Below are 5,887 nucleotides of genomic sequence, written 5' to 3'. Positions count from 1 at the left end.
AACAATAAAATCACAAACATTTTCCCGAAAGGGTATTACAAGTGGGCAGTACCAATATAAGTGAACCACAGTTTCTAAGCTGTTATTACCTAATGTACAATTTGTGTCTACAGTTGTGTTCAAAATTATTCAACCCCCAATGCTGTAAATGGTTTTAGGGAATTTAGTGTACATTTGTAATTGTATTCAGAATGAAATCCTACAAGGACTTCTTAAAGAACCATATGCAACTAAAATGACATCAATTAGTTTTGTAATACAGTAGTAAATGTTTCTTTTGTGAATTCTTCATTGACATAATTATTCAACCCCTTAAAGACTACCACTCTGAAGAACAGAGGTTCAATGAAGTGTTTTCAATCAGGTATTGAAAACACCTGTGGATATCAGGGAGCAGCAATAAAGCCTAATAAGCACCAATTAGGCAGCTTTAAAATGACTGTGATACTCAGCTCCTTCTAGACATTTACTGGTGTGGTTACAAACATGGTGAGGTCAAGAGAATGGTCCAGGAAGACAAGAGAACAGGTGATTACTCTTCACAGGAAGGGCTAATGGCTATAAGAAGATTGCAAAGATGTTAAACATACCAAGAGACACCATAGGAAGCATCATTCGCAAATTCAAGGCAAAGGGCACTGTTGAAACGCTACCTGGTTGTGGCAGAAAGAAGATGCTGACTTCGACTGCTGTGCGCTACCTGAAGCGTAGAGTGGAGAAAAGTCCCCGTGTGACTGCTGAGGAACTGAGAAAAGATTTGTCAGATATGGGTACTGAAGTTTCTGCTCAGACAATACGGCGCACCCTGCGTAATGAAGGCCTCCATGCCAGAACTCCTAGGCGCACCCCCTTGCTGTCCCCAAAGAATAAGAAGAGTCGACTGCAGTATGCCAAAAGTCATGTGGACAAACCACAGAAGTTTTGGGATAGTGTTCTGTGGACTGATGAAACAAAATTAGAACTGTTTGGGCCCATGGATCAACGCTATGTTTGGAGGAGGAAGAACAAGAAAAGAACACCTTGCCTACTGTGAAGCATGGCGGGGGGTCAATCATGCTTTGGGGCTGTTTTGCTTCTGCAGGTACTGGGAAGCTTCAGCGTGTGTAAGGTACCATGAATTCTCTTCAGTACCAGAAGATATTGGATGACAATGTGATGCAGTCCGTCACAAACCTGAGGCTTGGAAGACGTTGGACCTTTCAACAGGACAATGATCCCAAGCATACCTCCAAGTCCACTAGAGCATGGTTGCAGATTAAAGGCTGGAACATTTTGAAGTGGCCATCGCAGTCACCAGACTTAAATCCGATTGAGAACCTCTGGTGGGACTTAAAGAAAGCAGTTGCAGTGCGCAAGCCTAAGAATGTGACTGAACTGGAGGCTTTTGCCCATGATGAATGGGCGAAAATACCCGTAGATCGCTGCAAGACACTTGTGTCAAGCTATGCTTCACGTTTAAAAGCTGTTATAACTGTAAAAGGATGTTGTACTAAGTACTAAGATTGAATGTCACTTGGGGGTTGAATAAAACTGATAATGATGTGAGCTCAGAAAAGACATTTGTGGTTATTTCATTATAAATGTTATGTTATATTTGTCTGACCTACATGTGCCTCTTTGATTTAATTGTAAGCAGGATGACTGAATGATCATAATCAATGTCAAACCGACCAAAACAATCAATTTCAGTGGGGGTTGAATAATTTTGAACACAACTGTATATCGCTTTTAAATCTCACAAGAAAATGTTTTGTTGGGTAGATCCTATGAATAAGTTTAAATGAGACTTTTATTTTATTTGTAATTAAATACTGATTTGGAAGTAGCCAAACCTTTTTCCAAACAATATCATCTGTAAACCGGTTCCAGAAAGAATGAACATAAGGCAAAGATACAATATCTCTTTGAAATAAAGTTCTTATACATCTACTGTGGGAGTTGAAGGACAAACATATCCTGCCTTCATAGGTATTAACAATATTAGGTAGGGACCAAAGTTGAGTATTTATTCTTGTTGAATATTTAAATAAAGTACAAATTTTAGGAGATATGGCATCAAAAACTTTAGCATAATCCTTTGGTGGTACAGGGATTTTGTAAAAAGCCAAAAACTCACCAAAAGTGAAAAGAAAACCATTTGAATTAAACAACTGATCTACCAGGATTATGCCATTCTTAAACCAATACTCAAGAAAAAGAGATTTACGCTTATACACAATGTCCTTATTATTCATTCATTCATTTTCTACCGCTTATCCGAACTACCTCGGTCACGGGGAGCCTGTGCCTATCTCAGGCGTCATCGGGCATCAAGGCAGGATACACCCTGGGCCGAGTGCCAACCCATCGCAGGGCACACACACACTCTCATTCACTCACGCAATCACACACTACGGACAATTTTCCAGAGATGCCAATCAACCTACCATGCATGTCTTTGGACCGGGGGAGGAAACCGGAGTACCCGGAGGAAACCCCAGAGGCACAGGGAGAACATGCAAACTCCACACACACAAGGCGGAGGCAGGAATCGAACCCCAACCCTGGAGGTGTGAGGCGAACGTGCTAACCACTAAGCCACCATGCCCCCATGTCCTTATTATTCCAGATATAATACCTATGCGGTGAGAAATTGTGCTTGTAGATAAATGACAAAGAAAGAAAAGCCTGGCGATGAAACTCAGCTAGTTTTACTGGTATTTTGTTAATATCATAATTGCAACTAAGGAAAAACTGAATGCCACAAGTTGGAAAAAAATATGTGAGGGAATAAAATTCCAAATGGAGTTGGGATTTCTGATTATGTGTCTAAGCCAATTAACTTTAAATGTATTATTTAATGTTGCAAAATCCAAAGAATTTAGGCCACCCTTTTCATAAGCATTCATAATAACAGTTTTCTTTATATAATGCGTTTTGTTTCTCCAAACAAAGTTATATAACATTTTGTCAATCTCCTTGCATTGTTTTTTGTCAAGATGTAAAGCCAATGCTGCATAAGTTAACCGAGAAATAGCCTCTGCCTTGGTAATCAGAATTCGACCCCTTAACCAGAGATCCCTTATAAGCCAATGGTTTAAGATTTTTTTAGTTTTTTCAATTATAGCATCAAAATTAATTGAACATCTTCTACGTTGATCTTTAGTGATTAACAATCCTAAATACTGAATTTCAGTTTTTATGGGAATATTAAGGTAAGAAGTCTCAGAACATTCCTTGATGGCCAAAAGCTCACATTTATCCAGATTCAGAAACACACCAGATGCCCTTGAGAACTCATCAACCAAATCTATAGCTACAGAAATCTGGCTTTCATCTTGAACGAAGAGTGTTGTGTCATCGGCTAATCGAGTTACTTTTAATTCTCTATCAATAATTTTAATGCCTTTCATCGGACTTGAAATAATGTGAGCTTTTTTCTAAAATAAATCTACCGGTATGAGTGTTTTGTCCTTCGTAGTAGCCCTTTTTTAAAAGGGCATTTTTCCAAGACCTCCAGAAACACGCCCACTTTACGTCGTGGTAAGGAAACCCCTAGAATTTAGTGAATGCCGCTTATAAACACTAACACGCATAGAAAGCAGCGTTCAATGGCAAGCCGTTTTAACATTTAATGTATATCTTTTATTCAGTTGATATCCGCGATGTGAAATGTAGATATCTACAACTTAATTATGACTATCCATAATTCCGGTTGTGACTAGTCAGAATTAAATTGTAGATATCTATATGGATAGTATCTATGTATCTATGGATAGTCATAATTTACAATCAGATATCTGTTATCAAGATCAAATAAGAGATACCTTTAACTTTCATTCTTCCTAGTCAAAATGTAATTACAGATATCTTGAAATAGTTTTGACATGACTAAATGATGTTTCAGATATTTGTAAGAATAAAGTAAAGAAATGCTGAGAATTTACTGACTTCAACAAGATAACTATTTCGCCGTCAAGTTCAATGAATTCGGGGTTAGTTCCATTATGTTCCTTATTTTATTGTGATGAGAGTGATGAGAGATATTGCATATGATGAGAGATATTGCATATAGCAGCTAGGAATGTGTTACTCTGCCACTTGACACTGATCATACTGATGTTTTTCATTTATAGGAAAACCCGTGCATGAGTCAGCGGAGGCTGGACATACAAAGTCAAAGATTGACATAAGCTGGAGTTTATCTGAATTTAGCAACTTTGTTTGCCAAAGTTACCTTCACGTGACATTAAATTTGGTATTCCACTTCAGGCGAAGGACTTATGCACTGTATTTGAAGCTGACTTCTCTGTTGAGGGGAGCAATAGAAGAGCCAGAGAAAACATGACAATTTGCTTGTGGCATGATTGGTTATTTGACATTAAAGGTATACTATTTATTCCATTAGAAATAATGTCATGTACTTCATAAATACAGTGATTTTTGTGGTCATCAGTTTTTCCCAAAGTCCAACATGAATGTCTTCTGTCATTTTGCCCACTACTCAAAGATATTCAGTTTACTGTCATAAAGGAGGAAAGAAATCAGAAAACATTAACATGCAATCAAAGAATTTTGACTTTTACTAATTGTAAACAATTAAAGTTTCAAATTAATTAAAAAAATATTAACTTAATTCTCTCTCATATATATATATATATATATATATATATATATATATATATATATATATATATATATATATATATATATATATATATATATATATATATATATATCTCCAAAATGAGCAAGATGATGGTTCACTACTATCCTTCCAAGGTTTTAATATTGCTGGCTATTAATTTGACCTGTCTGAAACAGGGAAACACCTTTTCCATGACCACAGGATGTGTCTTCTGACGGTCGTTTAAGAAATGAAAAGCTACTCACTGCATCATTTAGGGTAAAATAACTTGTTGCCAGCTGAAACATATTAATCACTGCAGTAATTTTTAATTGGAAGGCTCTTAAATTCAGGCTTAGTTTGATCCAGGTTGTGGCTTATTTTGGCCAAGTAATGTAGCGCCACTTACCTAGGGAAGTAACAGGTATGCACCGTGGAAACAGGGAAAATGGCATGTGATGCTCTGGGTAATGTTCTACAGCATTCATGTGTGCCACACTGCAAAAAAAATGTCCAGAAATGGTTTGAAGAACATGACAGACTTCAAAGTATTGGCTTGGCCTCCAGTCTCACCAGATAAAAATCAAATCGAGAATCTGTGAAATGTGCTGGACAAACAAGTCCAATTCATAGAGGCCTCACCTTGCGACTTACAGGACTTACACAAGTCTCACAAGTTTTGTGGAGGCCAGAACTCGACAAGTCAGAGCTGTTTTAATTGCTAAAATAATTTTGGTTTCAAACTACTCAGCAGAGCTTGACCCTCAATAATTGATCGTTGCTGACATTTATAAACATATGGAACTCAAAACATAATCCAAAAGGTATAATGCTTTTAATAAGACAGACAATAAGGCTCATTTCTCTTGCCTGAGGAGCAGGAAGGAGCATTATGTTTTGACCAAGCCTCATGTCTGTATATCTGTAGTTTTAGCAGAGAGATATAAATGTATAGAAAATGTACAGAAAAATCCAATTATACTGTTAGGGACAATAGGGAACTGTTGCAGCACCACCACCATTGAAATCTAAATTCTCCATTCTTCAAATTCTCACTTCATTTTATTTTGACATTTGTCCAAGTAATGATGTTTTTGGAAATCAAAACCTCACTTTCTAACACCTTCATGACAAAAGATCAGTTTAAAATGAAGACCTGTAAAATCCTGTAAAATATATAAATGTATATTTGTTGTACACACACAATTCGAACACATGCACTGGAGCACAACTCCAGCTGCCATGAAACACATAATAGAATAAAAAAAACTGGCAAGGTAC

This window comes from Tachysurus vachellii, chromosome 6 (genome assembly GCF_030014155.1).
Source record: "Tachysurus vachellii isolate PV-2020 chromosome 6, HZAU_Pvac_v1, whole genome shotgun sequence".
Classification (NCBI taxonomy): Eukaryota; Metazoa; Chordata; class Actinopteri; order Siluriformes; family Bagridae; genus Tachysurus; species Tachysurus vachellii.
The sequence above is the reverse complement of the archived record's forward strand: the minus strand, read 5'-3'. Positions refer to the sequence as shown.